Below are 21552 nucleotides of genomic sequence, written 5' to 3' on the forward strand. Positions count from 1 at the left end.
TGCATAATTGTCTCCATATTTTTTGGAGCAGAACATCGTTTGCAATTGATATTCCTCTCCATAGTAATGGTATTTTATTTCATATTCTGTATCTCTAACTCCACAAGGTGAACACCAGGCTTCCAGTTATAAAATGTCTGTACCTAGGCCGGGCGCGGTGGCTCAAGCCTGTAATCCCAGCACTTTGGGAGGCCGAGACGGGCGGATCACGAGGTCAGGAGATCGAGACCATCCTGGCTAATACGGTGAAACCCCGTCTCTACTAAAAAATACAAAAAACTAGCCAGGCGACGAGGCGGGCGCCTGTAGTCCCAGCTACTTGGGAGGCTGAGACAGGAGAATGGCGTGAACCCGGGAGGCGGAGCTTGCAGTGAGCTGAGAGCTGGCCACTGCACTCCAGCCTGGGCGGCAGAGCAAGACTCCGTCTCAAAAAATAAAAATAAAAATAAAAATGTCTGTACCTAACTCCTTACTGTCCATTATATCTGCTATATAATGTGCCATAAATGTGAAACTCAGCCCTTAAAATATTAAACAGAATTTAAAGCTAACAAAAATATTCAACAAAAACACTATATATAACCAGATCTCTCTGCCTTATAGTCAACAATACAACTATTCAGGGGATTTTTTTAATTGAATAGCCTTAATTAGTAAGGGAAAAGCCATTAGGTGATGGAGGGGTCCATACCCTGAGAAACTCGGATCTACAAATCCTTATCATCTCCGCCTTGTGAGGTGACATAAAAAAATAAAGATATCAAGGACTCCAGTGCTGGTATATTCTGAAGAGCTGCATTTCTCACAAGCAAACCTATTCTATCTAATTTACAGCAGGTTCTAGAACATATTTCTGTTATGTCTATTAAATACATATTTTTAATATCACATATTCACCAAATTAACTGTTCTAGGATACTTTCAACAAGGAATAAAGGAACTAAAAGACTCCCATCTCAATTCTATGTCATATCCTCATTTAGAATGCCTGGAGAACAAAACAGTAATTTAAATAAATTGAATATATTTTCCTTAGGTAATTAGATTGTGTTTTCATTTAACTTGCCTGATGTATATTCTTCCTAGATTCCTATGAAATAAATGAGCCATTGTTTTTAAGGTGACAAGAATACTCAATGAACTTGGGACAACCTAATGAAGTGATGGTTGAAGTCTAAATACAAGACAATCTAAGCTCTCCTATGCTTACAGTAATTTTGGCCCATGAGTTTTGCCTCTAGTTTTAATTGTGAATTCTACTTTTTCATGAATGTACTGTGTGAGATTACAGTTGTTTGAATAATGGAATTCAAATGGTATTAATGCAGATGTCTTTATATCCTTTAGAGAAGAACTTTTTCACTCTCATTAACCCAGCTCCACAAGGCAGAGTGCAATACTTCTCTTTTCCGCATAGCTAAAATCACAGAAAATACAAATAACTGGATATTTTAAACCAAAAATATTGATAATGTAGGATGAATTTTTCATTGTTTTGTTGTTCTACCTTAATCTTTAAATGACTTTCTATACTTAAGTTTAACAAATCTTTTGAGAACAAAATGTACGATTACTGGATGTCATAAAGAGGCCTTTTGTTTCCACTGCAATTTGAAACATGATGTTCCAGAAATCAAAAGTGCATAACAGAGCAAATATGCATACATTCTCAGCTGTTTCGGGTTATTTCTTTCAAAAGGTTATGACTTTAAATGCTCACAGGCAAAAGCAAGATGCCTATTAGAGTGGCCAAATGGAGAAAGACAAGATACATAGAAAACAAAGCATGAACTGCCTCCCTAACCCTAATTATTCAGAATAGAGAAACAAAGAAGAAAGTGTGCATTGCTATGCTGCTAAATCAAGGATTATTCCACTTCAAATCTGGTCAAGTCTGATCACTGGAGGTCTATATTTTGTCAGGTATCCAGACAACAAACCTGACAGGTGGCTTGCAAAACGTAGGGAAGCGAAGACATATTGTTTAACCCACATTCTTGACATAGATAGGAAAATATAGCATATCTGAGGTTATTCATTCAGCCCTTCGGAGAGCTGGTCCCCCATTTCTCCTTCACCCAGTCTTTCCAGGCTGTTGCTCTGATGCAGCATCAAAGCCAGTAAAAGCACATTTGAAAATGAAAGGTCTATCACATTCCACGCTTCTTTTGAAACATCAAAAAGGCACAAAAAGAAGCGGTAGGACTAGAAAAAGCGGACAAGGAGCAGGACAGTGCCTGTTAGAAACGGCAGGAATAGCTGGAGGTGAACCAATGTGAGGTCTATGAAAAGGCAAGTGAGAGAACCAGAAATTTGCTGCTGACAAGATGAAAGAGCCCACAGCTGTGTCATGCTAATAAAAAGTTAATTTCAACTTTCAGACACTCTTCATGGTACTTTACAGTTCAATGGCACCAAGCTCATCCATTGTGCTGCATCACCTGCAGAGGCTGGTCTATTTACAAGCTCTCAGAATCCAGATAGAATTGGAGGAAACTATTTTATTCCTGGAAGATGTCCATGGGGATAAGAACATTTGCGATCAGGTTGAACTGCTACCCCAGTAAGCTTGCAAACTGGAGCTTCAGGCATTGAATAAGTCCTAAAACACAAACACGGGTGGATCAGGAGCTTTTCCTTAGCCCTAGTTCATGCCATCACTGTCAAAATCTGAGGATAAGCAGTTTCAGCTGAAATAAAAAAAAAACTTAAATACCTTGATAAATCTGTGGTCACCCTCATGACCTACTTCTTTCAGGCTGAAATAGACAACCTACAAAACTTTTTAAAAAGTCATGTCCCTAAGTTTTCTACTATGTTATTTCCTGAGACCATAAATCCAAGTTGTTATGTACACATAGAAGCTGCCTCTAGAAATCTTGTGCTTGGTGATGTTTAAAAAATACGAGTAGAAAACAAAAATCTAATAATTCTTCACATGCACATCTTCTCAGCGCCATTGTACCCTGACCTCAGAAAATGTCATAGTGGCTGTTTCACTCTATAAGGTAGAATAAGCATTACATTTCCTGCAGTAGCCATGTAATTTAGAAGAGCTATGTATTTGAAATTTTAAATCCTGGATGTGAATTTCAGCTTTGTCACTGATTGTTTCACTGTAAGCAAGACATTTAACTCTGTTCCAACCCACATGCCCTGATGTGTAAAATGAACTATAAAAGCTGCCCTGCCCTGCCCTATTCACTTTATAGGGATGTTATCAGGAGCTAATGAGAAAAATCCTTTGCAAACTGTATAGAAAAGTATACTATTATTACACATAACAAGATATTGCTGTGCCTAACAAGGAGTATAGTCAACATATTTGTTGAATTAATGAAAAAATTAATTACTCATAAAACTAAGAAAAATTTACCATATGATTTTATTTCAACAAATATATTTCAATTTAATGTACTTTATGGCTCATGGTTGCAATATCCTTGAAATTCCATTGCATAGCCCTGAAGGTATTAATTATATTTACTCTAATATTTCTGTTTGCTATATTAACTCTTTTTCTTAGATACTAGTTCTTCTAGTGTGTTTAGTGTCTCACATATACTGATGCTTGTTTTCTTCTTTTTAAAATCCATTCAACTTTAATTATGTTACCTTTTATTATTTTATAATGTATTCCAAAAAATGCTGTTACAGTTGCCTTAACTGCTCTATATGATCTGGAATAAAAGAACACTTAGAATTAGAACACACAAACATCAAGCTGTAATACCTACTTATCCTGAACAATTACTACCAAAGGGATGTAGTTTTTAAATAAGCACATATGTGGCAATGCAAAATAAAATACAAATTTGTTAGAAGAGTAAACTTTGCTTTAGTGGCGATAGAAAGAAGGTGGTTTTATTTTCTTTTTTTCAGCATATCTGGTTCTGGCAGCAAGTTATATTATGTATTTAGAGCAATAGGTGCCCTGAAAGTTTCTTTTTTTTTTTTCAGTTTGTGCATGTCACTTGAATCAGAAACAAGACACATGAAAAAAATACCATCCTCAATAACCCCCAACAACTCTCCCTCCAGAAGGTCACAATGTTAGTGAACTCAAGACTCTCACTGGTGATGGTATTTTACAATGAAAACATAAGAAAATCCTTTGGGGTCCAATTTTCACATCACATTCTCCAAATAGTAAAATAGCAGCTCTACATGTGGATGAAAAGGAATTTCAATTTCTTCCTATTTGTTTTTAGTCATATCATATTAACATGTATCTGGATTTAATTAATTTCCAAAAAGAAAATTTTAGTTACAATATTTCATAAATTTAATAAAGCATTACATATATGTAATTAGCACTTATCTGCCAAAAAGTATTCTATGTAAATGTATTTATTTATCTTACCTTCACTGAAGTTCTTTTTTTCTGGCTAGACATGTGAAACCAGATTAAGTGATCAATGCTGGCTTTATTTCTTCATAAGCAATAATTTGGGTCTTTTTCATTCAATACAACTGCAGCATTTTCATAATAAATTCACAAAAGGCAATACAAAGAAACATCTACTGAATAGGCTTCTGTCAAGCAATTCATGGTTTAAAGTTAGGCTCTACACCAAAATGGCATTATGGTATTATAGGCATTTGATTTTTGTTGTTTTCAGTTTGTCAGTTCTTTACTACCATTATTTTTTTCTAGCAGGAGATAACATATAATCACAATGTAAGGCCTAGAGACCATTTACAGTTGTTTGCAATATCATGGTCAGACTTAACTCTCAAGAGCTGATATAAACCAAAGTGAAAAGAAGTCAACTAGAACCACATTTATGTCGTCACATTCAAATAGTCTCCAAAAACACTTTGCTAACATACGTGTTTCCTTCTTCTTGACTGATTTTGTTAATTTTATTAAAATTATAATGAATAAGGCTGCAAAATTTTTGTGGAGTTTTTTCTAGAGGACTATGTTCAAGTGAATATTTTTAATTTGCAAAATGTCATTAGTAATGTCCTTTCTATAAACATGGTTGGCAAAATAAGAAGGCACAAAAGAGGGTAACAAGAAATGTTTTCAGCTTTCAGTGAAGAATACCAAAGCATGTATCTTTCATAGTAAAGCATGTATATTTCATAGAGTAAAATATTTGGTAATTCATGCACAACTTGAGCTACAAGAAAACTTCTCTTCAGGTAGGTCCTGAGGTTTGAGGAGAAAATGAGTGTTCCTAATGACATGCTTCATGTAAAATAAAATGTAAAGCTGTACATATTTTTTTTAATTATTATTATACTTCAAGTTTTAGGGCACATGTGCACAACATGCAGGTTTGTTTATACGTATACATGTGCTATGTTGTTGTGCTGCACCCATTAACTTGTCATTTACATTAGGTATATCTCCTAATGCTATCCCTCCCCCCTCTCCCCTCCTCCCACCCCATGACAGGCCCCAGTGTGTGATGTTCCCCACCCTGTGTCCAAGTGTTCTCATTGTTCAGTTCCCCACTATGAGTGAGAACATGCGGTGTTTGGTTTTCTGTCCTTGCAATAGTTTGCTCAGAATGATGGTTTCTAGTTTCATCCATGTACCTGCAAAGGACATGAATTCATCCTTTTTTATGGCTGCATAGTATTCCATGATGTATATGTGCCACATTTTCTTAATCCACTCTATCATTGGTGGACATTTGAGTTGATTCCAAGTCTTTGCTATTGTGAATAGTGCCACAGTAAACTTATGTGTGCATGTGTCTTTATAGCAGCATGGTTTATAATCCTTTGGGTATATACTCAGTAATGGGATGGCTGGGTCAAATGGTATTTCTGGTTCTAGATCCTTGAGGAATCGCCACACTGTCTTCCACAATGGTTGAACTAGTTTACAGTCTCACCAACAGTGTAAAAGTGTTTCTATTTCTCCACATCCTCTCCAGCACCTGTTGTTTCCTGACTTTTTAATGATTGCCATTCTAACTGGTGTGAGATGCTATTTCACTGTGGTTTTGATTTGCATTTCTCTGATGGCCAGTGATGATGAGCATTTTTTCATGTGTCTGTTGGCTGCATAAATGTCTTCTTTTGAGAAGTGTCTGTTCATATCCTTTGCCCACTTTTTGATGGGGTTGTTTGATTTTTTTCTTGTAAATTTGTTTAAGTTCTTTATAGATTACTTTGGCCAGTATGGCCATTTTCACGACATTGATTCTTCCTATCCATGAGCATGGAACGTTCTTCCATTTGTTTGTGTCCTCTTTTATTTTGTTGAGCAGTGATTTGTAGTTCTCCTTGAAGAGGTCCTTCACATCCCTTGTAAGTTGGATTCCTAGGTATTTGATTCTCTTTGAAGCAATTGTGAGTGGGAGTTCACTCATGATTTGGTTCTCTGTTTGTCTGTTATTGGTATATAGGAATGTTTGTGATTTTTGCATATTGATTTTGTGTCCTGAGACCTTGCTGAAGTTGCTTATTAGCTTAAGGAGATTTTGGGCTGAGACGATGGAGTTTTCTAAATATACAGTCATGTCATCTGCAAACAGGGACAATTTGACTTCCTCTTTTCCTAATTGAATACCCTTTATTTCTTTCTCCTGCCTGATTGCCCTGGCCAGAACTTCCAACACTATGTTGAATAGGAGTGGTGAGAGAGGGCATCCCTGTCTTGTGCCAGTTTTCAAAGGGAATGCTTCCAATTTTTGCCCATTCAGTGTGATATTGGCTGTGGGTCTGTCATAAATAGCTCTTATTATTTTGAGGTATGTCCCATCAATACCTAGTTTACTGAGAGTTTTTAGCATGAAGGGCTGTTGAACTTTGTCGAAGGCCTTTTCTGCATCTATTGAGATCATCATGTGGTTTTGTCTTTGGTTCTGTTTACATGATGGACTACGTTTATTGATTTGCATATGTTGAACCAGTCTTGCATCCCAGGGATAAAGCCAACTTGATCTTGGTGGATAAGCTTTTTCATGTGCTGCTGGATTTGGTTTTCCAGTATTTTATTGAGGATTTTTGCATCGATGTTCATCAGAGATATAATCTCCTGGTGTGCCATTTGCTAAAACCATTGGAAAAGCACAGTATTAGGGTGGGAGTGTCCCGATTTTCCAGGTACCATTTGTCATGGCTTCCCTTGGCTAGGAAAGGGAATTCCCCAACCCCTTGTGCTTCCCAGGTGAGGTGATGCGCCCCCCTGCTTCGGCTTACACTCCATGGGCTGCACCCACTGTCCGACAAGCCCCAGTGAGATGAACCTGGTACCTCAGTTGCTCAGTTGGAAGTGCAGAAATCACTCGTCTTCTGCGTCACTCACACTGGGAGCTGTAGACTGGAGCTGTTCCTATTCGTCCATCTTGGAACCTCCTCCCATGTTTGGTTTTAAAGGTGGACCAATGGCTTATAAAATATGAGGCAATTAAATGAAAGAAAAAAAAAAAACAAAATACTTTCATTAACAAAGCAACTCCCTCCATAGCCTCTTTTCTTTTTACCACTCAGTGGGGTAAAATGTCCAATAAAATGTAAAATGCAGCATATGCGATCATGTAATCTAAAAGCTTTTCATGATAACTTATTGCAAATTGCACTTGACAGTTCACCACAACAATGGAAAACTGACCCCTGGTTGGTTCACATAGTCCTTGAGCACCAAATTGAAGTTACCAATAAAACGATCTTGATAAAAAGTTTGCAGCTGTGCTCAGCCAGCTAGTTCCACCCACTGGGTGTGAGCTGACCCAGGACACTACTTTGTCCTGTTCCTTTGTGGGACTCTCATCTTCAGACAGGTAGTCAGGTAGCTCTGTGTTCTGTTCTACCACAGGAAGGTGGTAGAATGGGACCAGCATCTCTTCTCCACTTTCACTTGTCACAACTTACTGATCTTTCGTAAACTTGGTTGATGCTTTCGCAGATGCCAAAGCCTCAGCTTTCAAATCTGAATGGATTCGCACCACACCTTTGACAGTCATTTGAAAAGTAAAGCTAATAACACCTTTAATTTTTAACAAAGCCTCTTACATAGATTTCTCCAAGACGTATCATCAAGGCCATCTGTATGCAAAACCACTGTTTTGGCACATTTGTTTGTAGTTCCCAGAAAACAACTGAGCTTTCCTTCGACATGAATTCATTTCATTGAAACTATCACCATCTGCCTTATTGGAAGACTGAAGTATGTCATAGATTTCAGAGGCCAGAAGTTTTGTTCCTCCTAGAGTTACAGTTTTCTGTATGACATTTTGTATGCTCAACATCATATCCAGTTCTCCTTTCATCTTTTCTCTGTCTGCACGGCATTCTCCCAAGTATGGAAGAGCAAGCAAAGCCGAATGAATGACTGGAGGGCTGGGGTGGTCCATAAATAAAATAAGGCCAGGCAGACATCCCTGATCCTGGACGATGGCTCTTGTGTTTAATGGGTCTGCGGCTACATCCCATAACTAGTTAACTACCGATAGAGCATCAGACTCTTCCACTCATGGTGAAGGTGGAAGAATTCATCTTCTATGCCACGCTCAAGAATAAAATCTTAAATTCGCTCCAGAGCTTTAGGAGTCCAGAGCCTGCTGCACCATCAGGGCCACACCTACAGATGAGCTAGAAACCCAGACCTGGTGTGATCCCCTCAGTTCACAGCCACAGCCTAGGGGATTGCAAACAACCAGACTAACTCAGGGAGCCAAAGAGCAAGGCGCTCTTTGGTGGTGGGGAAAGGAGATGTTTGTTTTCACGTGTTCAATGAGTCAGTGCTGTTTGAACGCCTTTTATTTTTTTTTTTTTTTTGATACAGAGTCTCACTCTATCATATAAGCTAGAGTGCAGTGGCGTCATCTCGGCTCACTGAAGCCTCCATCTCCCAGGGTCAGTTGATTCTCCTGCCTCTGCCTCCCGAGAAGTAGGGATTACAGGCGTGTGCCACCATGCTCCACTAATTTTTGTATTTTTAGTATAGACGGGGTTTCTCCATGTTGACCAGGCTGGTTTCGAATTCCTGACCTCAAATGATCCGCCTGCCTCGTCCTCCCAAAGTGCTGGGATTATAGGCGTGAGCCACTGTGCCCAGTCAAACACCTTTGTTTTTGAGAATGACAGTTCTATGGCTTTGCTACTCTATCCTGCCCAAGGTTATTGTGGAAGGATGGTGAGACATGGTACCTAGTGAGATGTATTGGTAGAGTCTCTTCTGTGAAGGTGAATTCCTCATTTTCCTGATCTTGGTAATTACCAAGGACACCGCTCTACCGCTGCATAGCCAGGACACACAGTGACTTTATTTGTACATCCAGTGCGCACAGTGACCTCATAATGTGGGCACATATCGTCATTGACCCATTCTCAGAAAAAGCAAGGGTCCAGAAAGAGGCAAGCACCCCAGCTGTGCCACCTAGTAGATAGTACCTGGTGATTGCCCCAAGGCCTCTTCCCTCCTGCTCTCTGTTAACTGTGAGAGAGAGGACTGGCAACTAGCTCTACTTGCCCAGGAGACCTTTCTCTCATGGTGTATCACTTTGAATCTCTCTCTTTCCTGTTTTTCAGAAATGCTTCAGTATTTCCCATCCTGTGATAATAATTCATTCGTTTTTGATTTGATGATATGAAGGAGACACTAATTGCAACATGAACAAAAGAAATTAGCTTAGAAAGATTCCTAAGCGATTGATTTGCTCATCACTCTGTCTCTATCAGTTCATCAACTTATCATGAAAATAACACATAATTTGAATTTTGGTTGGAAATTCAAAATAGCACCAAAGGGTATCCAAAGTAAAGTAAGTCTTCTTCTCAGCCCAGTTCCTGAATCCCACTCCCTGTAGATAAACACCATCGACCATTTCTTATACACTCTTCCAGAAATGTTCCATGTAAATATATGTCTATAGACATTATTAATACCTTCCTTTTAACTTAATCATATATCTTGAAGATCTGTCCATATCAGCGCATGTAGATACACTAAATTATTTCTAATGATGATATAACAATTTATTATATGACCACATCAAAATTTGTTTAGTCAGTCTCCTGTTGATGGACATATGGCTGTTTCCTGGTTTTTGTTTTTCAGATCTCTCTGTGTAGAGGTGAAAATAAAATCAGAGAACAAATTGCTACGTTTGCTAGCAGGCCTTGCAAGATCGGCCTGTTTTAAATTTTAATAATATTGTCCAATTGCATTTCAAAGAGGGTGTACTAATTTTTACAGCACCTACATTGCATATGTACCTGTATCCTTACATCCTTAGCCACTGTGAATTTCCATGTTTTATAACTATTGCCACTATGGTAGGCAAAACATTGTTTCATGGTCTGAATTTGTATTTCTTAATTATGAATGAGATTGAGATTTTTTTAATATGCATAAAAATTTATTTTTCTTTCTGAACTCCTCTTTCATACATAACTTTTGCCTATTTTGTGAGGCCATTTATATTTTTCTTGTTGGCCTATACTAATGTTTTATACATATCTAGAGAGGATATAGTACATATAGAGTGCAGATGTGATAAAAATTCGTACAACCTCTCTGGAATGCCGTTGGAGATAAAGACGCATGTGTACAAAGTTCAGGGTTCTTTTGTTTTGTTTTGTTTTGTTTTTTGAGACTGAGTCTCGCCCTGTTGCCCAGGCTAGAATGTAATGGTATGATCTTGGCCCACTGCAACCTCTGCATCCCAGGTTCAAGGGATTCTCCTGCCTCAGCCTCCCAAGTAGCTGGGAATACAGGTGCATGCCACCACACCAGCTAATTTTTTTGTATTTTTGGTAGAGACGGGGTTTCACCATGTTGGCCAGGCTGGTCTTGAACTCCTGACCTCATGATCCACCTGCCTCAGCCTCGCAAAGTGCTGGGATTACAGGCATGAGCCACTGCATCCGGCCTAGGTTTTTTTTTTTAATCTTGCCTTTTGCCTTTAATTACTGTAGTTTTCCATGAAAGAAATGTAATATTTTATAGTAAAATTTATTCCTTTACCTCTATTCCTAATATCTGCTTAGATTTTTTTTCTTAGGAAAATATTACTCACTCCAAGATTACTTTAAATTTTTTTCATGATGCCTTATAAAATTTTTTAGTTTTGCATTTTATCTTTAAAGCTTTGGTAGAAATTCAAAATAACAAATCTAGAATGTACTTTAATGCAAGGAGGGAGACACAGAACTATTGTTTTTCTAAATGGCTGAAAACGTCTCAATGCCATCTATTAAATAATCCATCTTTCTTCACTGATTTAAAATGCTACCTTTATCATATACTGGATTCCCTGAAGTGTTTGGGCCTACTTAAGATTCTATTCTGTTCCATTGATCTGCCTGCCTATACAGATATTTTAGAAATGAATGCATTTATGTATCTATAATTTAGCCTATGTGGGTCTATTTCCAGGCTTCAGTTATTTGCATTCTACAGTATGTTTATTTGTCATTGTGTACCTTGGTTTTGACTTCCTCAAGGGTAAAGATTATGGATTCTCTTCCCTTTGTAATTCCCTAAAACATGAGTCTCTGCCAAGTTTGGCATTTTGAAAACTGAAATCAAGCCATGTCCTTAGGCAGAACCAGTGGTAGTCTGAGTGGTTTCAGTGAGTGAAGCCCCTGATCAAAATATTCAACCTCTAAATGTAATATATAAAACACTATGACAACTTATTCCTTTCATTAAAGGGATGCTCCTTTAAACACTAATATGGTGCATGGTGCTGAGAATACATTCATCATAATTTCTCCTTGGTCTAAGTTTTAGTAGAAAGGCAACATGAACTAACATTTAAGATCCATGAAATCTGTTAAGAATAGCACATATTCCATCTCATTTAATATCACAAACAGCCTACAAAATTGGTGTTATTAATCTCACTTTACAGAGAAGAAAACAGGCTTAGAAAAGTAAGTTAATTTGCCAACTTAGTTAGTGGCAAACCCTGGATTCAAACCCAAGCCCGTTTGATGCCAAATATCATGTTCTTCTTACTTTCCTATGCCGCCTCCCAGAGACAGAGATCCTCAAACAATTATGGAAAATAGTTTTCACTTCTCTTCCCAGCCCTGCAGTGCCTCCCTTGATCACTGAAGGGAGAATAATTTCTAGCTACAACCATGCTTAGCAGGAAACAGGACCATGATAAATGATTGACATCTGCCACAGAAGTAAAAGGCAGCAGTGGCCATACAGGACACTGTATTTGTCATTATTTGCTACAACACAACATAGGAGACCAAAGGAACATTTTCCCAACTTCACAGTTAAGTTTAGGAAAAACCCTAAAAATCAGTTGATCGATAAAATTTCACTCCCTGTATAAAGCCTAAGAAGCCAACGTTAAAAATAAATTTTGAGAAATATAGTAAATAAAAGAGAGATTATATGTGGTATCCAAAGTATACCAGTCCTGCCAACTTGACATGCTAAATATTCAGCCTCTTTTTGTAATAATCAACTTGGCTCTAGTAGTCATAGGAAGGCACTACCTCAAACCAGTTTTCCCCAGGCAGAAGAGAGAGAAGAAACTCTATTCCATTCTAGAGCTATGTATCAAATCAAGTACCTGAACTTTCAATCAAGCTCTACCCAGATCGACCAGTTCTAAGAACTGGGCCCCTGGGTTTGTGTGATACTCAATAGTTCCACATCTGGCCTCTCTAGAGTAGCCAATGAGTGGCCACCCAACTCCTATTCCTCCTTCCTCTCCCTTAGGGATCTGCAAATTTATCTAAGTTTTCTGCCCACTTCTCCAACTTCATATGGCTCAGGTAAGATTAGCCCCACTCCAGCCCCTCATAGTCCACGTATAATCCCATGCCCTTTGTCAGTAACTGGATTAGCAATGGGACTAATTGCTATTTGCCATTAGCAATGTGATTGGATTCAGAGTCCTGAATTGTGGTAGAGGTCTGCTCTAAGCATAAAAAACGTCTGCCTTGCTCCTCTGGAACAGCACCAGGGAACAACCCTTACTTTTCATCTGGCCAGTCTTCTTTGCTGATATAAGATCCAGAACTGCTGCAGCACGTTCCCACCAGCCATCATTCAGAGAAGGGCAGAGCCAAAACGATCACAGGGAATTGAACCTGTAGCCGTCATGGACTCAGCCATGATGCCCACAATAGCACTGAACTTGCAGTTACTGAAGCAGTAAACAAGTTTAAATTGTAAGCCATTATTGGCCTCCAAATGTTTCCTAACTGACCTCACTCATACACCTCCACTATGAATCTCTGAGGCAGTCACTCTGTAAACTCTAGACAAGGATTGCCAAAGTATTTACCTACTTAAAGGACACTGTAGGAGTTAAGAGGATAGGCTCAAACCCTGGCCCTGCCACTTATTTTCTGTGTGATCTTGGCAAGTTACCTAAACTCTCCAAGTATGTTCCTTCACCTGTAAACTGGGGATAATCATCACATCTAAAAGTTGTGAGGATTGAGGCAACTCATGCCTAGTGCTTAAAATCCAGCCTGGCATGTAAATACTGCCCTGATTGTGTATACTTTTGTTAATATCTATGCCTGATTTTCCTCTCCCAACAGTGACCCAAATTCCACACTTCCTGTGTTTATTTGGATTTCACGATCTTCAATTCTGAATCTAATCCATGTGTCTGTCTAGCCACTGCACCACAGTGATTCCAAGTTTGGACACTTTTCAAATATAGCCATAGTCATTGACATTTTCCCATCTAGGAATCCCAAGGATGATATAGCTAATGTGAGCCTGAACCCTAATGAAATACAAGTCTAATGCTAATTGGTATCTTGTAGATTTTAATCCATTCTTCTTACCACAGCAGTACTTCTTAAGAGCCTGTTCCTGTGGGTTAATGTGTACAGAAAAATAAGATACTAATTACTATGGATATTTAGCTCTGTGTTTCTATGAACAATCATCCTACTACAGTAACCCTCCCTTCCCCTTTGGCCCCAGCTGTTTAATTCATTAGGTATTACTTTTTTTTTTTTCCTCTATGAGCTGTTAGGCTGAATTTCAAAAAGAGACTGACCAGGAAAATTTTCAAATACATCTTTCAAATTTCTTTTCTCCTTGAAAATAAAGTTGAACAGTCCTCATACCATTAAACGTGGCAATTGAGTTGACGGGACAGCTCCTTTCAAAGCGCATACCTACGGCTATTTTCCACACCCTGGCATTGCTTGTCCGCTGCTTTCCAAGCAGGTTCACTGGGAACTGTGCCATGCTCAGCTATCATTTTCTGCTTATAAGAAGGAAGTGAGAGATCAGGGTCGTTAGAGTCTATAAACACTTGAATGCTTAGAAATGCAAAGCAATGAGCTATTTTGCAGGGCTGCCGGAGAAAAGGAGTGGAGAAAAGAGAAAAGAAATCATGTCTTGAAACTCCGATGAGTACCATTCTTACATGATGTCTAAACAGACAGGAATTCAAGTTGAGCATTTGAATGTTAAAAGAAAATAGACAATGCAATGATCTTCCCAGCAAAATAGCAGCCATACATGGGCTGCCTTGAATGGAAAAGGGAAGAAAAAAGGAGAAACAAAGATAAAATGAGACACAGGGAAAAGAGGCAGACAGATTGTCCAGGAAGGGTACAGTTAAGATTTCTGTAGTTTTACATGAAAAAAAAAAAAAAGATCTGTTTCATAAAAGGAATTCAAATAAGAGAAATAAGAAAAAGTCAGGCTGAACTTCAGAATCCATGATATCGTGACCTATAATATTTCCTCATCTAATTCCAACAATTTCAGGTAGCCAGTTCAATGCTATATAATTCTGAAAATGATTCATGGGACCAAAAAAGCAACTTTGGAGCATCTAAACTACCTGGTTCAAATTTGAGAACATTATTTTCATATTTTTCTTTATCTGCTCCACAGTTCCATGGCAAATTAATAGAAAGCCAATGAGATTTCAATGTGTGGGCTGTATTGTTCTTTTTTATGTGATATGTATAACTTTTCCCCATCTGCACAGATACAGAGAGGCCTATTTTGGTGTGCTTTTTTAATTTGCTGCTTGTCCGTGAAATGGAATGCTCCTGAGAAACTAGAGCGGTAAAGAACTTAGAACAGGTGATAAAACCTCATTTTTGCACTGTCGCTCAATGACACTGCGCTGCTGAAGCCCCACAGTGGTTAATGGCCATGGAAATTATACTGGCCCACCAGTCCTTGGACAGGAAGAAAACTAACTGTGAGAACTTGAATTTTATTGAAAATCAAAAGCCAACTGACAGGATGCTCTCTGAACTCACCTAGGAAATGCTTAGTCAGACTCATCAGATATAACAATACTCAGAAAAAGATTCAGAAGCAAAACCTAGGGAATTTAAAAAAAAAAAAAAAAAAACCTATCACACACGTCAGGGTGAATTTTATAAAGTATACGAAAGGCTGTAGGAAAAAGTAGATTGCAAGGCAGTATACCACAGCCATCAAACATCTAGTGCACTTTTAAGTTCAATAAATTCCTAGTTACTGTAATTGTGCCTAAAAACACAGAGTAAAAAAAAAAAAAAAGAAAAAATGGCAAAATAAGCAAAGAATTATTTTAAGGCTAGAGGATAATATTTTTATAAAAAAATGTAAGAGAGGTGGCCGTATGGGTGTATACGAAGACACATATAATGAGTATGACTATGTAAAACAGTAATTCCTCACTCACGAGTTCCACAAGTGTCTACTGAGTACCTGCTCTGGGCTAGTATCTGTTCTATGTGCTGTAGTTATAACTACGAACAACACAACACCTCTACTCCTACAGAATTTATTTTCTCATTAGGAAGAAATGCAAAATAAATATATTTATGAAGCTACATTCAATAATTGTAAATGATCAAGATCAGCCACTTTGCTTAATATTTTTTCAAACTTATTTTGTATAGACAATTCCACTGGAATTTCCTCTATATTCATACCAGCTATCACGAGGAAGAGAGGTAGAAACCTATATGGGTCATGGCACCTTTTCACACATGGCTTCTTTAAGTGGAGTATGATTATATTTACGAAGTGTACATTTTTTAATTTTTTCAAATATATGGGTTGTTACACAGAAATCATCTTAGTGCCAATAAGTATTTAACATTTCCACTTTCAGCAGCTAAAAGAATTTCTATCTCTGTTTCATTATAATTATGCTAAACACTTTTAGGCTTCCATTTTCCTTTTTTTATAATAATGAAACAAAATGCAATCAAATATTCAAATCACTGGACAAACAACCATACAAAAGGCAATACTGCTGAAAATGAATTGTTACCTAGCCCACAGCTCCACTATGCAACAGCTTGAATTTTTGTCAGCTGACATGAGAGTCCAAATTTAATAATGAAAGGCAATTAAGAAGGGTGAGAGTATAACATAATAAAAAGGTGGATTGTATGGAAATTGAATTTTTAAAAGTCTCTATACCAAGTGAGGCACAGATGCTGGACTGCCATAATTGACATTGGAGCCTTCTATTGGAAGTCTATCCTGGGACCCAGTATTCCATCTCTTGTCTCTGGGCTGGGAAAGACAGGGGTCTGAGTCCTGACTGAAGTCCAAAGAAGCCATTAACATAATGTCTGCCATAATACAGTTCCACCCAAAGAGTATGGAAGACCAGACACATTAATCTTCTACTCAGAGTCAAAGGATAGAGAACAGGGAATCAGGTGATGGGTGCCATTTCTCTCTCTGTCTCTCTTTTTTTTATATATCCACACTTAATCCAGTGAAATCACATATGTGGGCTAGTAAGATCTGAAATAGGCTGCACATTTTTGAAGATGGCCCACAGAAGCTTTTCTGTACCAATGCCCTTCAATGCCTCCTTTACTCTCTCTGAGATTCTCACCTCTATAATGAGGAAGGATAATTACATGAAATAACCTTTGTAAAAGTAACATACTATTGGCCGGGTGCAGTGGCTCACACCTGTAATCTCAGCACTTTGGGAGGCCACAGCGGGCAGATCACCTGAGGTCAGGGGTTCGAGACCAGCCTGACTAACATGGTAAAACTCCATCTCTACTCAAAATACAAAAATTAGCTAGGCGTGGTGGTGCATACCTGTAATCCCAGCTACTCAGGAGGCTGAGGCAGGAGAATCACTTGAACCCTGGAGGCGGAGGTTGCAGTGAGCCGAGATTGTGCCACTATACTCTAGCCTGGGTGACAGATTGAGACTCTGTCTCAAAAATAAATAAATAACATACTATTAAGCAGGGACGCAGAAAATCCTCAATGTGAGTTACTGAATAAACAAGCTAGTACCATTCTTAATAGGTAGCTAAAGCTGCATATACTGGTGAGAGTAAAAATTCATCTAACCCTAGATACATCTATCACCTATTGCTAAGATAACAGAATAATCAAGAATAATTTTTATTTATCTTTATTTTATTATTATTATATTTTTTTGAGACAGAGTCTCACTCTGTCACCCAGGCTGGAGTGCAGTGGCATGATCTCAGCTCACTACAACCTGTGCCGCCTGGGTTCAAGCAATTCTCCTGCCTCAGCCTCCTGAGTAGCTGGGATTACAGGCACCTTCCACTGCTCCTGGTTAATTTTTGTAGTTTTGTTTTGTTTTGTTTTCAGCAGAGACAGTGGCCAAACTGGTCTTGAACTCCTGACCTCAAGTGATCTGCCCACCTCAGCCTCCCAAAGTGCTGGGATGACTGGCATGAGTCACCATGCCCAGCTAAGAATAATTTTTAAACCAACATTGGAACTTAAGACAATTTTATTTAAAATACAGCAAAATGGATATGATCGGTGAATACAAAACTTTAAAATGTCCTATGAAATACAGAATTTTATTTCAGATAAATCAATTGTCTGTCTTTCTTTTCATATATTTAGTTAAGCTTTTGAAAACTTCAGTTTTTCATATTATTTATGTCTATGTTTGTAATGAAATTTGTTTATCAGAGAAATTACTGCTTACGAATCAATGGTTTTGTCTATTTATGTCTTTCAATCAGCTATAGAATAACATTTTAAGTGTATAAAATACAAATTTTCTATCCTAGAAATAAATGCACAATACTTTAATTGCTTTCTAAACTCTTTAATATTTTTCTAATCCTGTTAGGCTTTTAGTAATGTTTTTAATTCCCTACTTTTCAAAGGATTTTTTGTGAGACACTTTTCTATTTTCTTTAGAGTGGATTTAAAACAGTTCAGAATATAGCAATCATTGCTGCATTGCATGTACATCACCTTCTCACAACACCATACATAATGTATAAGAATCAATCATGATTTATATCTGATTGCTGGCTCAATGTCACGTTATAAAAAAGAATTCCTTTGTGTGTATTCTAATATTCTTCTATGTTCTCTTGAGAAAATTAGTAGCTTTTGCTGTTTTTTATCCTCAATCAGTTTTACTTGGAGTTCTTCAGAAATGAAAGAGATTGAGGGTCATATACAGAAACATATTTAACCTCAAACATATTAAAATGTATTCAATATTCAATCTAACTAGAGTCTGTTAGACTATTCTGTTCTTAACTCAAGAAAAAAAAAGTTAGACTTAACTAGGCAAGATTAATTTACTAGAGGCCCCATGTTTAATTTTAAGACATGGAATTATGTTTTAATATGTAATATTAATTACTAAAGGCTTACTATATAAATTAATTTATTAACATAATACCTAAATTTTCTAATGTTAAAAAACTCGGAAGATTAATATATACAAGGAATGCCACACACTGACCATCTCCAGAACATAATCTGCCACTTTCATTCACAGCATCCCTCAGAACCAGCACTGTGTACTGCCCTCACAAGTTTCCCTAAGGAGTCACATTGGGCAAGTTATGCTGCAATAAGAAGCAATCCTCAAAATCTCAGCAGTTTGAAACCACAGAGTTTTATATCTGCCTCATGCTATGTGTCCATCATAGACCTCTGCTCCTCACAGCCTCTCAGGGATCCAACTTGCTTGTGTTTAAACAATCACTGAAGAAGTGGGGAGAAAGCTTAATTAATCAAGCAGTAAAATTCTTCCTAAAAGTCATAAACATCACTTGTTCTCACACTTCATTGGCCAAAGCAAGCCACATGGCATCACCCAAGTTCATGTGGGCAGGGAAGTACAATTCCTCCGTGAACTGGGGATAACCAGATATATTTGGTGGCAGCTCCCACTCACCTTGTGATAAAGGAAAGAAGTAAGAAAGCAGAAGTTTTAAAAATTGGCCCTGGGCCGGGCGCGGTGGCTCAAGCCTGTAATCCCAGCACTTTGGGAGGCCGAGACGGGCGGATCACGAGGTCAGGAGATCGAGACCATCCTGGCTAGCACGGTGAAACCCCGCCTCTACTAAAAAAATACAAAAAATTAGCCGGGCGAGATGGCGGGCGCCTGTAGTCCCAGCTACTCGGGAGGCTGAGGCAGGAGAATGGCGTAAACCCGGGAGGCGGAGCTTGCAGTGAGCTGAGATCCGGCCATTGCACTCCAGCCTGGGCGACAGAGCGAGACTCCGTCTCAAAAAAAAAAAAAAAAAAAAAAAAAAAAATTGGCCCGGAAAATACCCAAACTCTTTTCAATGACATTCATCCTATTTTTTTATAACGCATACCAGGAAGAAGAGGATGAATGGAGTAAAAGTTACCATTTCCCTCATAGTACATTCTACCTGTAAATGCAGGGTTTAAATCATCTTTTCGTCCTCTTTTGTTTCCATGATAAAGCTAAATGTGAATTTGGCTGGATTGAGACCTTCCCAGCAAAATTAGGAATAAGTTAGTGCAAACTTGAGGCTATTAGATTAAAATGGATAGTTCCTAATGTTTATTTACAGTCTACCCCAGATGCTATTCATAGTGCCTTATGTGGATCATCACATATAATCTTCATAGCAACTTATATGAAGTAGGTAGATACTATCACCATCCTCATGTTACAAGTAAAGAAGGTCAAGAAGAACACAGAACTCATTAGTGAAAGAGGGTAGATTCCATTTCAGGCATGGACTCCACACCCCATACTCTCAATCGACACACAACAGTGAGTAGCACTGATAAAATATTTTGTTATATAATGCCATTTGAGCTTGTGTATTTGTATAAATGCCAGTGAACAATTGTAATTCTGAGAAAGAGGTTCCAAAACAGCATTCCAGCACATTCCTCCATTTTCGAAAAAAAAAAAACACTGGTTTTTCACTTCATTAGATTTCATACATTAAAGGGAAAAATATGTAAAGAGTGTTTTGGAGCTATTTTATAAACTTTATGTGACTCTAAACTAATTAGAGAACTTAAAATTTTACTAAAAATGAGTAAGACTGAAAATTTATGAAGAGCATACTGGGATCATGATAATATTCACAGATGCCACATTTATAACTCTGGAATGGCATCCATGGAGACCACGTAAATGTCACCCCCTGAAGTTGTGCAATGTACAATATGTGTGACCATATGCTGAGGCCCTAATGTTTTTATGGGATATCTGCCATCACTTGTATTTCTATCCTGATGCTGTGTCTTAATATGCAGTCTTATTTTGATTTTTGTTTCCCAAATAGCTTCAAAATTTTAATACCTTAAGTTATTCTCCAAATTGGAAGTAGAGAATGTTGTCATACTGATATGATAAGCATTGTAAAAACCAGTCTTAAATGAGCACATCTCAGGTTGTCATTTCGTTTGCTTAAAGAGTCAGTGTCTGGGTTTACATATGTAAATTATATTAACTGAACTGGAGAGCTGCAAAAACAGTTGAATTTAAGGAACTATATTTACTCAAGCATACAATAACAGCTAATCAATTCAATTATTTTAAAACTTCTTAGAAATATGTCACATTACAGACATTATATGTACTGGTATCTATGGGAGGAAATCATAATTATTTTCAAGCATGCAAGAGACACTACTTCAGTTCATCAACTTCAACAGCTTCCTATTCCAATCTCAGGAAAACTGCTCGAGTATTCCTCTCCTTCCACAGGACCCCATTACAGGCCCCACGGGATCTCTCCACTATTGCTATTGTGTCTTAATTTTGTTTTAATCATATTTTCAATCCTCCAACCCTCTCCAATGTCAGCAAAGTGCTGTTGATCTTGAGAAGTCCTTTGTTGTAAATCCCACTAGCCACTTTCTGCAGAGACGCTCCCCTTTTGAAGACTTGCCCCAGTGGTCTTTGTGTTGGCTGCTTCACTGAAGGAATAAAGCAGCATGCCTTAGGTAAAAAATTTTTGCAGTGCCTTTTCAAACAGTATTTGTACACTTTAGTAGTCATCACAGAGTCTGTGCTGACCTAAAAGATTTGCAGTTTTATAAAAGCTGTGGCAGATGCTAAGAATATTCATCAACCCTTTTCTTCTTTTGAAACAGGCCCAAAAATGAATGACTTGTGGGCAAATATTGATTTTGTTTCCCAAAGATCAACTATTAAGCATGAAAGAACACCTAAATACAAAATCGAAGGGTTTACCTTGTCAAACTAGGACAGAACGTAGACCACCACACTTACCTACCTGAGGACACAAGGGCCAGGGAACAAATCAGAAATGTAATGTCTGTGGCACTTCCTATGAGTCTTCTCTGGCAACCAAAGCCATATAAACGAAGCAACATAAGGCTGTGCTTCTCTAACTTAAACTTTAATGTGAGTA

At 37.9% G+C, this 21552-nt stretch overlaps 1 pseudogene; it reads right to left on the reverse strand.

Annotated features, from left to right (window-relative positions):
- Nucleotides 1–7616: 7616 nt before the first annotated feature.
- LOC117084808 lies at nucleotides 7617–8511 on the reverse strand (annotated as a pseudogene).
- Nucleotides 8512–21552: the final 13041 nt, after the last annotated feature.

The sequence above is a fragment of the Trachypithecus francoisi genome, unplaced genomic scaffold, assembly GCF_009764315.1.
Source record: "Trachypithecus francoisi isolate TF-2019V2 unplaced genomic scaffold, Tfra_2.0 Lachesis_group1, whole genome shotgun sequence".
In the NCBI taxonomy this organism is placed as follows: domain Eukaryota; kingdom Metazoa; phylum Chordata; class Mammalia; order Primates; family Cercopithecidae; genus Trachypithecus; species Trachypithecus francoisi.